This window comes from Cervus canadensis, chromosome 2 (genome assembly GCF_019320065.1).
Source record: "Cervus canadensis isolate Bull #8, Minnesota chromosome 2, ASM1932006v1, whole genome shotgun sequence".
Classification (NCBI taxonomy): domain Eukaryota; kingdom Metazoa; phylum Chordata; class Mammalia; order Artiodactyla; family Cervidae; genus Cervus; species Cervus canadensis.
The window spans coordinates 21,636,491-21,650,167 of NC_057387.1; the positions used below are offsets into that span (position 1 = coordinate 21,636,491).

At 44.3% G+C, this 13,677-nt stretch overlaps 1 non-coding gene across 1 annotated transcript; it reads right to left on the reverse strand.

Moving 5' to 3' along the window:
* Positions 1-2,837: 2,837 nt before the first annotated feature.
* On the reverse strand, positions 2,838-2,960 carry LOC122437537. The gene has a single exon (XR_006268348.1). It is a non-coding gene; the product is annotated as a small nucleolar RNA SNORA26 (small nucleolar RNA).
* Between the last annotated feature and the right edge of the window lie 10,717 nt (positions 2,961-13,677).

The following is a 13,677-nucleotide window of genomic DNA, read 5'->3' on the forward strand; positions in this document are numbered from 1 at the left end:
CTCAGTTTCCCCATCCGTAAGAGAAGGTTATTCCAATTCTCCAAATTCCTTTCCTGCTGAGTTTTTTCTGAGTGCATAAGAGACTGAGATGCATGTTAAACGTGCACTGGGATCTGCAGCCAAGACCTGATCTTGGTTCCTTCTCTGTGTGTCTACTATAGGAGCTTCAACTGGGCCCACACACTGGAAACACAGAGAGGAGAGAGGGGATGGAAGAAAGGAAATCAGCAGGTTCGGAGGATGAGAAAACCCAAAGAGAAGCAAGGTAATGGTCGAGGAGCTGTTTGCCAAGGGAGGTGAGGATAAGGACAAGCTGAGCTTGGAAAGTTCAACAGGAAGTGAGGAATGCACAGCATCATCTAAGTTCTCAAGGAGCAACCTGAGCTGAGCAAGAAGGACCAGGAGAGTAACTTAGTCCACAGTGAACTTGTGCACCTGCCGAGGAGATCCACACGATGGATCCAGTTGGCTTTACTGCTAGGAGCACCAATTCCAGGAGGAGGATGAGGTCTATACTGCTGGGAGCACCAATTCCCGGAGGAGGATGATGAGACCCTGAGGCTCTGCCCTAGACCCCCAGCCTGAAACGTGGAAGTGCCCACATGTGGATGTCCTCCAAGTAAGTGTGCAATAAGGTGGATAAATGGTGTTTGGAGAAAATTAGAGATCTTCATTCTTATCAGGGGCCAGGATAATGGGACTCATTTCTGAAGTAGAGATGGTAATGATATTCTTCTGCAGTTACAATTTTGAGGCTTTACACACATCATCTCTTAGCTATATGTTGAATGCTTAATTTGCAGACAAGAAAGAGTATGTATACTGTTCCAGTGTATAAATTTGTTAAAAAGGCAAATTCATCTAAACTGGCAATGGTTCCTTGGGGCTAAGAGTTGAGGGCATGATGCACTGCAAAGGGGAACAAGGAAAGTTGTGACCAATGGAAACACCCTGCATCTTGATTCTGGCTGTGGTTTCCATAGTGTATACATCTATCAAAATGCATTTAGTTGTATATTTTTAAATGGTGCAGTCAAGAGGACTCATATAAAAATCTACCACATTTCTCCATACCAGCAGTATTAGGAAATGAAATTCAGTAAAACATAATAGAGAGAAACATCCATGATCATTTAATGCTTAAGAATACAGATACTGACGACTCCTGAAAACTATTGCTCAGAGAAATTAAAGAAGACCTAAATAAACAGAAATATACATTATATTCATAGATTGGAAGACAATATTTTTAGAAAGTCAAATCCATGTTCTTCTGAATAGTATTGCAGCTGGCATTTGGGGGGAGGTATAGTTTTGCAGGCGAATTATAACATGTAAGTGGAAATCAAAGTATCTCAATGAGCCAAGATGCAGAATTAAGTTTGAGGGTTTACTCTACTAGATTTCAAAACTCAGGTTAAAACTACAGTAATTAAGACACTATACTGGTGTAAGTAAACAGAACACAAATTGATGAATGAAAGAGGAAAGATAGAAAAGTTACCCACACCCATATTCAGCTTTTTAATAAAGTCACAAATATGCATCACGGGGTAATGATAGACTTCTCTGAAAAATATCTGTTGTGATAAACAGTATCAAGTGAGAAATTATTAATACATTGGGGAAGTTTTCAGTAGAAATGCAGTATAGGTGAAGGAAGCAGCTAGTTGGAAGAATCTGACAGAAGAGTGAACTGGAAAATGTGGTCTGGGGTTTCGGAGTAGAAGGGATGCTACCCGGGTGTGGCTCCAGCACTTACAGCAAGGGGGTCTTGGCCCTTTAGAGACCCTCTCTGTGCCTCAGTTTCTTCAACTGCAAAGCAGCAGAGAGTTATGTTTTTAGCACCAGTCAATTTTGAACAGTAGAAGTACCATAAATGAAATAATCAATCCCTCAAATCATGAAGGAGGTCAATGATATCAGTGGGTAAAACTAAGTGCACACCTGAGTGCCTTTAACAAATAGATTCCAGGTCCCACCTCAACTCACTGAACCACAGTTGCTTCAGGAGAGGACTGTGCACTTGTCTGGGTGCTAACTCAGATTAGTGATTCTTACAATGATCAGCTTGGGGACAGAACACACTGAGATGTATAACTTTTACCCAAACACAGAAGTAGGACAGAGCAGAAGCACAAGAGTGTTTCCAATCCAGTGACTAAAGCAGAGAACTATAGGGAGACTCTAGAAATGAAGGACTAGGCCCATCTGACCCCATTTTAGTCTTGTCCAGTTTACAGCAGAGACACAAGTCCTTGGGGACACATGCCTGTGGCAGCTGACCATCCACCTTGAGGAAAGTGAGAGGCCGAATTTTTAACTCAGTCTGGTTTTGAGTGAAAGCTAAATTCACGCTTGTTCGCTCATTGATGGGACCAATCTTCTCCAAGCTGCCACTTTCTAAAAAATAAATTGCATTGCTATAAATGCAAACTTCAACAATGATGTTTATTAGAAAATTTTATAAATACCCAAGCCACCTAACAAGAAACCAAAAAGTTGGCAAGAGCATTCAATTTCAGGAAAGTTCAGCCCGATAGTGCACAGTCACTGATAGAAAAGATTCTTGAGTTGAAGGGAAGTGATCCCTTTCTGTCCTGGGACATCCTGCTAACTTCAGTGGGCTGGGAAAGCAGCTGCCCATTCTAACAGACGGGATTCTCAGGTGGCCCTAGTGGTGAAGAACCCACCTGCTAATGTAGGACACGCAAGAGACATGGTTTTTTGTTTTTCTTTTTATTTTCAAATCGAAGGTCAAGTTTAAATGTAATGACTTCAGTATTAACTATACACATACTAGTAAGTGCTAAGACTTAAAATCTTCCGATTCAGTTGTGTGTGACTCCAGACAGGATCCAGAGAGGAGTTCTAAAAATCTCTTCTCTGGGTTTTATGGAGACTTTCTTTACCCTCCTGTGTTAGCCTCTTAAGGCATTGCATCAGCCTTAAAAGGGCAATGGAAAGGGTGAAGGAGACACGGTTTTGATCCCTGGTCAGGAAGATTCCCTGGAGGAAGAAATGGCAAGCCACTCCAGTGTTCTTGCCTGGGAAATTCCATGAGCAGAGGAGGCTGGAGGGCTACAGTCCATGGGATCACAAAGAGTCGGACACGGCCGAAGCAACTTAGCACACACACGTTCTGACAGACGGGCTGCTCTTGCCTCCAGACGGTGTCTGGTGTCCTGAAACACGTCAGCGCTCAGGGAGCCTTTAGAAGGTCCCAGCCCTCACTTCTGCTATTGCTCAGTGCATAGAAATAGTTTAGCTGACAAAAGGTAGGGCTCTAGGAAGAAAGTCAGGTCACAGAGAAACAGAGGAGTATGAAATGGGGTAAAGGCAGGATAAAAACAATAGAATTCTCCTACCTACAAAATACAAAGCAATAGCTTACTTGCCTTGATAAAATGTTTTCTTTTTTTTAATTTTAACTTTGGTTGAATAAATTTTTTAATGTTCTTCTTCTAAAATGATGTTACCTTGAATGATTACGATAAAGGAAAGTTTCATAATATGTGTGAAATGCCTGGCATGGTATCAGTCAATGAACTGTACCTGTTATACACTTCTGCTAGCATGGCAAAATTCATCCCCATTTGACCTCAAGTCAGATAACTTCTGTGAGCATTTTTGGTTTCATCCTATTTATAATGAAGAAATTTGACACATTTTTCTTTCTCCCACAGAATGTCAGGCCCCACAGCAATCGGAAAATAGATTCCCTTCAAGCCTTTGCTGCATCTCACACAGCAATTATCACTAAGCATTGAGCTGGAGGATTGTGTGGGGGTGTGGGGAAGATAAGCTTTCATAAATAGTTGTTCCAGTTTTGTATCTTTTACCTTAACATGAACAAATGCTCAGTGGCCTGTTGTCACACCCATTTCACCCTCCATCCAGGTTATACCAACTGCTAAACTGAAGAGACAGATGCTATAGGGGTTCCCCAAGTCTCAGACTCACAAGACCCAGGTCGGAAGAGATGCTAGGGAAATGAAGAGTTGGTTCAGACCATCCCTGTCCCAGGGCTGCCTGTCTCTCTTACCTCAAACTCAGCTTCTATGTCACTGAACACAATACTTATGTTCACTTTGGATCATCATGATCCCTGACCTATGACCTTGAACTCAACCATGGTCTGTATCTGGAATACAACCACAGGTCAATGGCAGGAGGAAAACTCAAAGAGATGGTCAAAGTGTGTGCCACCAACACTGCTCTGGAGCCCTGGTCTGTTCAATATGTGGGTGAACTGAATGAACACAGAACGATACACGAGGCTGTCAGATCTTTCCTAAACAGACAGGTACCCCATGTATTCAGTGGCTCAGTGGTAAAGAATCAGCCGGCAATGCAAGAGACACAGGAGATGCGGTATCGATCCCTGGGTCAGGAAGATCCCCTGGAAGTGGGCATGGCAACCCACTCCAGGATTCTTGCAAGGAGAATCCCCATAGAGAGAGGAGCCTGACGGGCTACAGTCCTGGGATCACAAAGAGTCAGACAAGAATGACGTGATGGCACAAGCACACCATGTTTTCTAGGATATACACATAGACTCTTCCAGTCACTTTGACAGCTTGGAAAGAGCTCTTGTGAGGCTACAGTGACATACATAAGTGAAAGTATGAAATGCAGTGCTTAGTAACATTTTTAAAAAAATCAAATAGAACAACCCAGACCCAGGGGAAGAATTTAGAAAGTAGGGATATCATACTTAAGTTTATTCTATAGACAACATGCTGCCCAGCAAAGAGAAGAAAATGACATAACAACAGGATGCAGCAAAAGCACTGAGATGGGACAAAAAATATATTTAAAAATTATTTATTCATTTAGTATCGTACTTTAATTTGTATCCTACAGTTTTTAGGACACAGACTAAACTGGAGAAGACCCAGAGAAGAAGTTCATGACAGTCTACAAGTTTGATGTCCTTCACTTGTGGAAAAGCCTTAAGATCAGTTTAAGAGAAGATGAGGTGATATGGTTTGCCCAGTAGTCATGTATGCACGTGAGAGTTGGACTATAAAGAAAGCGAGTGGCGAAGAATTGATGCTTTTGAAATGTGGTGTTGGAGAAGATTCTTGAGAGCCCCTTGGACTCCATGGTGATCAAACCAATCCATCCTAAAGGAAATCAATCATGAATATTCACTAGAAGGACTGATGTGGAGGCTGAAACTCCAATACTTTGTCCACCTGATGCAAAGAACTGACTCACTGGAAAAGACCCTGATGCTGGGAAACATTGAAGGCGGGAGGAGAAGGGGATGACAGAGGATCAGATGGTTGGATGGCATCACCGACTCTGTGGATGTGAATTTGAGTGAACTCCAGGAGTTGGTGATGGACAGGGAGGCCTGGTGTGCTGCAGTCTATGGGGTTGCAAAGAGTCGGACATGACTGAGCGATTGAAATGAACTGAACTGAACTGAGGTGACTTTATGACAGCCCGACAGAAATTAAGACCTGCTGGCAAAGTTTTTTTACCATGAATATTTTTATACACAGATGAATGAACAATGGGAACTCAGCTGAGATAGTTTTTGGAAGGAGATAGGTCAGTGGTATCGGAACATATGTAGACAACCCAAGAGTGGCTGCTGAGGGATTAGGTGCTATCAGTGGTGATGACCACAAACGGTCATGGCCTAGGCACCTGGAAGGCAGGGGCCCCCAAGATTCCATGAACCCCTCCCCCTTCTAGTTCTGTTATGGCAACTCCAGATGGTTACCTAGCACGCTGGGTCCCCCTCCTTCACTCCTGTCTTAGTCTGAGCCCCACACAGCACCTGTGGCTCTGAGCTCTGGCATCTTCAACTTCTCTCTGTGGTTGAGAACCCTCTAGTTGTTCCCAACAGTAAGTCAGGAATTCCGTTTTTGTCATCCCTCAGGGCTGATTAAACCAATGTGATTTTGCTTGTTTGAATCCCCCATATATAGGGTATCTCCTCCCCACCCCTGGCTTCTACCTCTTCTGCCACTTGTCACCATGGCAGTATGTCTTCCCTCTTTATCGGATCTGAGGGCAGAATGTACCCTCATGGAAATCAACCAGGAGCTTCAGTTGCAGCTAGAAAAGTACAAGCAGGATTTCAGAGACCTCACAGAGAAATTCCTCGTATCCCAAGCTACTGCTTACTCCCTGGCCAACCATCTGCAGAAAAACAGTAAGTCCTCGGGGTCATGGTCACCAAAGCAATGAATGATCACTGTCTTCCCTGTAAGAAATTGTAAGCCTCCAATATTGGTCTCCTTTTCCCTTAGTCATTTTGAATTCCATTCTGACCACAGTGCAGGGAAGGTAGTAGTGTGGCTCTTTTGCCTTCAGTTCTTGAGGCTGGGGAAACTGAGGCACAAGGAGTGAGGCACTTTTCCAAGTTTTTAGTGATGTGTAGGGTGAGATTCGAGTTAAAATTCCAGACAGTGATTCCTGGTGCCAGCACAGGATTGCCCGTGTCTCTCAGGCGCAAACTAAGCTGCGTTGACTGGAATCTTTTCTGTTCTGTATCTGATCCTGCATGCCTCTTGGCTAAACCTCTGGAACTAATGAACTCCATCAGTTCGAGGTTCCCTGAAGTTCCATTGGCAAAGCCCTGTACTATCTGCACTGGGGTAATGTGTGGTTACACACTGTGAGAAGCAGGGGATATGATTTAAAGGAGCTTAAGGATGAATCTGTTTCTCACTGAAACCATGGTCTCTGTGAGGCCATCATGACAGGGCCTCCCTTGTGAGAAGGAATCCATGCTTTCTGAGGTGCAGGTTCTCCTTCCTGAGTCCAAGAAAGCCATGTGACACTGTGGCAAGAATGAAGGTGTTTCTGATGAAATCAGACAATCTGCACTTTTCCCTCTCTCCCCAGTTGAGCTGGTGAAACTTTGGTGATACAGATTGACCAGGAGTCCGGAGACCCTGAGTCTATGCTATAAGTTGTGTGACCAACATGAAGATGATAGTAAGTGGGTGGAGATCACCAGCCCCAGTAAAAACTCAGGTTGAGTGTGAGTTGGCGCTTTGCACCCACAGTCAGCCTGGAAATTGGAATCATTTTTTCCTGTTCAGTAAGAGGGGCCTGGAGTAAGGAAAGAAGTCATGACCAGGGTACATGCACAACAAGGAGATGAGAGGAATCTTGACAACTTGCGTCTGTGTCACTTTCCTACATGATTTTCAATGAAGCGATGAGGTAGTCAATGAAAAATGACTGACACAGAGAGACGTAAGAGGTAAAGTCTCCTATTTAAGAAAGTGAAATGATGAGCTTTGGGGAAAGGACAAACTAAGTTTTATTTACCCCACTCCTTATGATAGTCACAAAATTCTAGGAAAGACATTGTGAGGCTGGTGAAGAAGAAATGTCTCACCAGGACCCTGGTGTGGAGGTCAGGGTCACCTTTCACACCACAGCACGGTGTGAAAGACGTGGACTCTGGGCCAGGCTTCCTGGGCTCACATCCCTGGTGGGAACCTTTCTGTGTCTCTGTTTCCTCCTCTGTCTGTGTGGTGCTCTAATAGGAACTCTTGTTTGAGTTGTAGTGAATACTGAGGAAATCTGACAAAGTTCTGACAACAGTGCCTGGCTCAGTGTAAATACACTTAGTTCATACTTCCACTGTTCCTAATGACACAGGCTTTCTCAGGGTTTGGGCCTATCTCTTTCAGGTCCTTATGGTTTCACGTATTCTATTTCACACCAGTGTGTCCAGGTGAGTTTTATACTTGAGACACCTGTCCATTACTGAGATCCCATCATGAGGGAACCAGCAGTGCTGTAGTCCTAGGAGCCTTCCCGACCCCACAGGACTCGCCACCCCAGGCCCCTGCTCAGTGTCTCACCTAAGAGGCTGCAGGTCCTGGTTCAGTGGCCCGGGATTCAGGGTCAGTCTCAGGGGATATGAATTCTGACTTTACCAAAAGGTAGTTCATCTTGTCAAGTTGTGTTCTGTGCCTAGGAACTTCTCTTTCCTCAGCTCTAAAATGGGGAGTCACCTCGGTTCAGACGCTGAGGAATCAGATGTGGAAATCTCTCCATAGAGACTGGGGAAAGAGTTACATCCACCACTGAGGTGGCCCATCCTCCTCCCTTGAAGGCAGTGACCACAGCAGCAAGGCCGGCTATCCCTGATGCAGTGTCTCTCTTTCCTCAGAGTGTGAAGGATGTAAGGACATCGTTGAATCCGTGCTGGGGGAGAAGCTACCCGTTGAGGTGCGGAGTCCAGCAGAGAAGCTGGCAGAGAAGCCAACACTTGATGAAAGGTTGAGGTAAGGAGGGCAAGGATGTTCATGGCAGACACAGGGCAGAATATGATAAAATTGGTGGAGAATATTATTTGGTGAATTGTGGACTCCAGTTGTTATTCAGGAAGTAATTTACTTTGCTTTTAAATAAACTAGTGACTTGAATCTCATCATGAAATTCACTACATTCAAGTGAACCAGTGGCACTTAGCTCATTGACAATGTTGTGCCATCGGTACCTTATTTGCCTTTCGATCACAACCGCCTCCTGACTGACTACATCCTGGAATGCTTTCTTGACCCTGTCATTCTTACTTTCTTCCCAATTCACACCAGCTGTATGTGTCGACACTCTATATCTGGCTGTGTGTCATTCACTGGACAATACTTTTTGTTGCCACATTAAAAATACAGAAAATATTTTGTGTATTTTTTAATGAAAATGGGTATGGCCGAGTGAGGAACTGAAGAGACGACTTCATGATGCAGATTTAGGAAGACATTGATGCATGCATGTGCACTCAGTAGTGTCTGACTCTTTATGACCCCATGGACTATAGCCCACCAGGCTCCTCTGTCCATGAAGTTTCCAGGCAAGAATACTGGAATGGGTTGCCATTTCCTTCTCCAGTGAATGTTCCCGACTCAGGGATCAAACCTGCATCTCTTGTGTTTCCTGAATTGTCAGTCATGTTCTTTACCAGCTGAGCCTCCAGGGAAGACATTAGGTTACCTTTACAGAAGGACAAGATGAATGGAATGTCACGGAATCTTACAGGAGTACTGTCTGATACAGGGGAAACCTTTGTTTACCTTGTTTGTCTTTGACATAGGCCAGTCATCAGATATGGAGTAGGAAATAGCAACCCAATCCAGTATTCTTGCCAGGATAAGCCAATGGGCAGAGGAAACTGGTGCACTATACTCCATTTGATCTCAAGAGTCGGACATGACTGAGTGACTGAGCCAGTCATCAGATATGTGACAGAATTCTATTTCCAGGTCTCCTTAGGGATGTTCTCACAGAAATCCCTAACTGTCTTTCATCTAACTCTTTGCCTTTTCCAATTGTGTCTTCTCTTCCACCTAGGACGTGTGACGTCCTAATTCGAAGTCAGGCACGAGAGCTGACCCAGTTACGGCAGACACTACAGGATGGGAAAGATGACTCTGTCCTGCTCAAGCAGCACCTCAAGGACCTCCTCACCCACAATGACCTGAACAACTACCAGGGGCAGGGCTTCCGAGAGAGCCTGTCTGAGGGATACCGCCTGGCAGAGCGCCTTGCCTGCAAGCTCAGCCCAGGTGAGGGGGCCACAGACCCTGAGAGCACTGATCCTCTCCTAGGTCCCCAGGTGATAAGATGAACACCTCCACTGGGAATGTTTATCAGCTTTCCTGTTTCATGTCCTATTTGGGGCTATGTAGGAGCAGGATTGTCTTAGGAAGAGGACAGAGGAGAAATGCACAGGATGGAAGTCAGCGTATCCCAATGGTCTGCTTCCTCCCTGATGGACCATGGCCACTGGGGAAGGAGGCAACATCCAGCCAGTATTAAAGCACAGAAAGGAGATGGTGACAGGCAGCTTGTTAGAGTCAATAGAGCCCTCAATGAAGCTTGGAAGTTCCCAGGTTCCATGCTGAGTGCTGGGTGAGAATGACTGCTTTTCCTTATGTTATTAACTGTTCTCATCTGTAAAATGGATGAAATAATCTGTTGATGGTGGCTATAGTGATGAAATTTGGGAATATTTACAAATACACTGCAGAAAAGAGAAAACCCTTCACTTTGTGGTGTTGGATAAGGTACTTGATAGAGTTGGACTTGGTGTTGGGAAAATGGTTTAAACTGGAGCACTCACTTTCCATGGAGAGACTTTCCCAGTTAACACACAAAAGCTACCTTGAAGAGCCAGGATGTTCCCAGATGGAGGAATGTGGGACGTGGTTGTTCTCCTTAGAGCAAGGACAGCATCTTGTGAGACCTGAGAAGGTTTATAGAGGCTGTGTCTTTGGCAGAATTTGTGGTAGGTTGGATGATACATTTGTAGAAGTGGAGATGGGAGGTGGACAATGTGAGGTAATATAAGGAAGAAAAGACAATTTAAATGTTTGCCCAATTTCAAGCAGAAGGTGTCCTGCGGATGATCTACCAGTTTAGAAACAGACTGCCTGTTGGGTCAGAAATCCATGCTTGGGCAGCTGTTTAAAGACAATGCATTAAAGTTCCCGTACAGTACTGCCTCACACCTAGATGGTTATGGTTCTGTGACCAGGAGTCCCTGTGTTTGCAGTGGGTGAAGTGACTAGAAACTGACTGGGTATTTCTGATTTTGTTTGCAGAAACTGATGAAGGTGAAGATGAAGTCGATGAACAAGCACAAGAAACAGCAACCCCCAGGTGATGATTATCTATCAGTTCAGTTCAGTCCATCAGTCGTGTCCGGCTCTTTCTGACCCCATGGACTGCAGCCCACCAGGCCTCCCTGTGTGTCACCAACTCCCGGAATCTGAAACTCAGGTTCATTGACTCGGTGATGCCATCCAACCATCTCATCCTCTGTCGTCCCCTTCTCCTCCCACCTTCAATCTTTCCCAGCATCAGGGTGTTTTCAAATGAGTTAGAACTTCGCATCAGGTGGCCAAAGGATTGGAGTTTCAGCTTCAACATCAGTCCTTCCAGTGAATATTCAGGACTGATTTCCTTTATGATGGACTAGTTGGATCTCCTTGCAGTCCAAGGGACTCTCAGGAGTCCTCTCCAACACCACAGTTCAAAAGCATCAATTCTTCGGTGCTCAGCTCTCTTTATAGTCCAACTCTCACATCCATACATGACCACTGGAAAAACCATAGCCTTGACTACATGGACCTTTGTTGGCAAAATAATGTCTCTGCTTTTCAATATGCTGTCTAGTTTGGTCATTACTTTTCTTCCAAGGAGTAAGCGTCTTTTAATTGCACGGCTGCAGTCACCATCTGCAGTGATTTTGGACCCCCCCAAAATAAGTCTGACACTGTTTCCTCTGTCTTCCGATCTATTTGCCATGAAGTGATGGGAGCAGGTGCCATGGTCTTAGTTTTCTGAATGTTGAGCTTTAGCCAACTTTTTCACTCTCCTCTTTGACTTTCATCAAGAAGCTCTTCAGTTCTTCTTTGCTTTCTGCCATAAGGGTGGTATCATTTTCGTATATGAGGTTACTGATATTTCTCCTGGCAATCTTGATTCCAGGTTGTGCTTCATGCAGCCCAGCATTTCTCACGATGTACTCTGCATGTAAGTTAAATAAAGAGGGTGACAACATACAGCCTTGACATACACCTTTTCCTGTTTGGAACCAGTCCGTTGTTCCATGTCCAGTTCTAACTGTTGCTTCCTGACCTGCATACAGATTTCTCCAGAGGCAGGTCAGGTGGTCTGGTATTCCCATGTCTTTCAAAATTTTCCACAGTTTGTGGTGATGCACACAGTCAAACGGAGAAGGCAATGGCACCCCACTCCAGTACTCTTGCCTGGAAAATCCCATGGATGGAAGAGCTGGTAGGCTACAGTCCATGGGGTCTCTAAGAGTCAGACACGACTGAGTGACTTCACTTTCAATTTTCTCTCTCATGCATTGGAGAAGGAAATGGCAACCCACTCCAGTGTTCTTGCCTGGAGAATCCTAGGGACGGGGGAGCCTGGTGGGCTGACATCTACGGGGTCGCACAGAGTCGGACACAGCTGAAGTGACTTAGCTTAGCTTACACAGTCAAAGGCTTTGGCATAGTCAATAAAGCATGATAGTTGTTTTTTCTGGAACTCTCTTGCTTTTCCATTGATCCAATGGATGTTGGCAATTTGATCTCTGGTTCCTCTGCCTTTTCTAAAACCAGCTTGAACATCTGGAAGTTCATGGTTCAGGTATTGTTGAAGCCTGGCTAGGAGGATTTTAAGCATTACTTTACTAGCATGTGAGATGAGTGCAATTGTGCAGTAGTTTGAGCATTCTTTGGCATTGCCTTTCTTTGTGACTGGAATGAAATCTGACATTTCCTAGTCCTGTGGCCACTGCCGAGTTTTCCAAATTTGCTGCCATTTTGAGTGCAGCACTTTCACAGCATCATCTTTTAGGATTTGAAGTAGCTCAGCTGGAATTCCATCACCTCCACTAGCTTTGTTTGCAGTGATGCTTCCTAATGCCCACTTGGCTTCACATTCCAGGATGTCAGGCTCTAGGTGAGTGATCACACCGTCGTGGTTATCTGGATCATGAAAATCTTCTTTATATAGTTCTTCTGTGTATTATTGCCACCTCTTCTTCATATCTTCTTCTCTGTGAGGTCCATAAAATTTTATTGAGCCCATCTTTGCATGAAATGTACTCATGGTATCTCTCATTTTCTTGAAGAGATCTCTAGTCTTTTCTATTCTATTTTTTTCCTCTATTTCTTTGCACTGATCACTGAGGAAGGCTTTCTTATCTCTCCTTGCTCTTCTTTGGAACTCTGCATTCAAATGGGAATATCTTTCCTTTTCTCCTTGGTTTTTCACTTCTCTTCTTTTCACAGCTATTTCTACTGCCTCCTCAGACAGCCATTTTGCTTTTTTGCTTTTCTTTTTCTTGGGGATGGTCTTGATCTCTGTCTCCTGTACAATGTCACGAACCTCCGTCCATAGATCATCAGGCACTCTATCAGACCTAGTGCCTTAAACCTGCTTCTCACCTCCACTGTTTAATCATAAGGAATTTGATTTAGGTCATACCTGAACGGTTTTCTAGTGGTTTTCTCTACTTTCTTCAATTTAAGTGAATTTGGCATTAAGTAGTTCATGATCTGAGCCACAGTCAGCTCCTGGTCTTCTTTTTGCTGACTGTATGGAACTTCTCCACCTTTGGCTGCAAAGAATGTAATCAATCTGATTTTGGTGCTGACCATCTGGTGACGTCCATGTGTAGAGTTTTCTTTTGTGTTGTTGGAAGAGAGTGTTTGCTCTGACCAGTGCATTCTCTTGGCAAAACTCTATTAGCCTTTGCCCTGCTTCATTCTGTACTCCAAGGCCAAATTTGCCTGTTACTTTAGGTGTTTCTTGACTTCCTACTTTTGCATTCCAGTCCCCTATAATGAAAAGAACATCTTTTATGGGTGTTAGTTCTCGAAGGTCTTGTAGACCTTCATAGAACTGTTCAACTTCAGCTTCTTCAGCACTACTGGCCAAGGCATAGTTTTGGACTCCTGGGATACTGAATGGTTTGCCTTGGAAACGAACAGAGATTATTCTGCCCTTTTTGAGATTGCATCCAAGTACTGCATTTTGGGCTCTTCTATTTACTATGATGGCTACTCCATTTCTTGTAAGGGCTTCTTGCCCACAGTAGTAGATATAATAGTCATCTGAGTCAAATTCACCCATTCCAGTCCATTTTAGATTGCTGATTCCTAAAATGTCGAC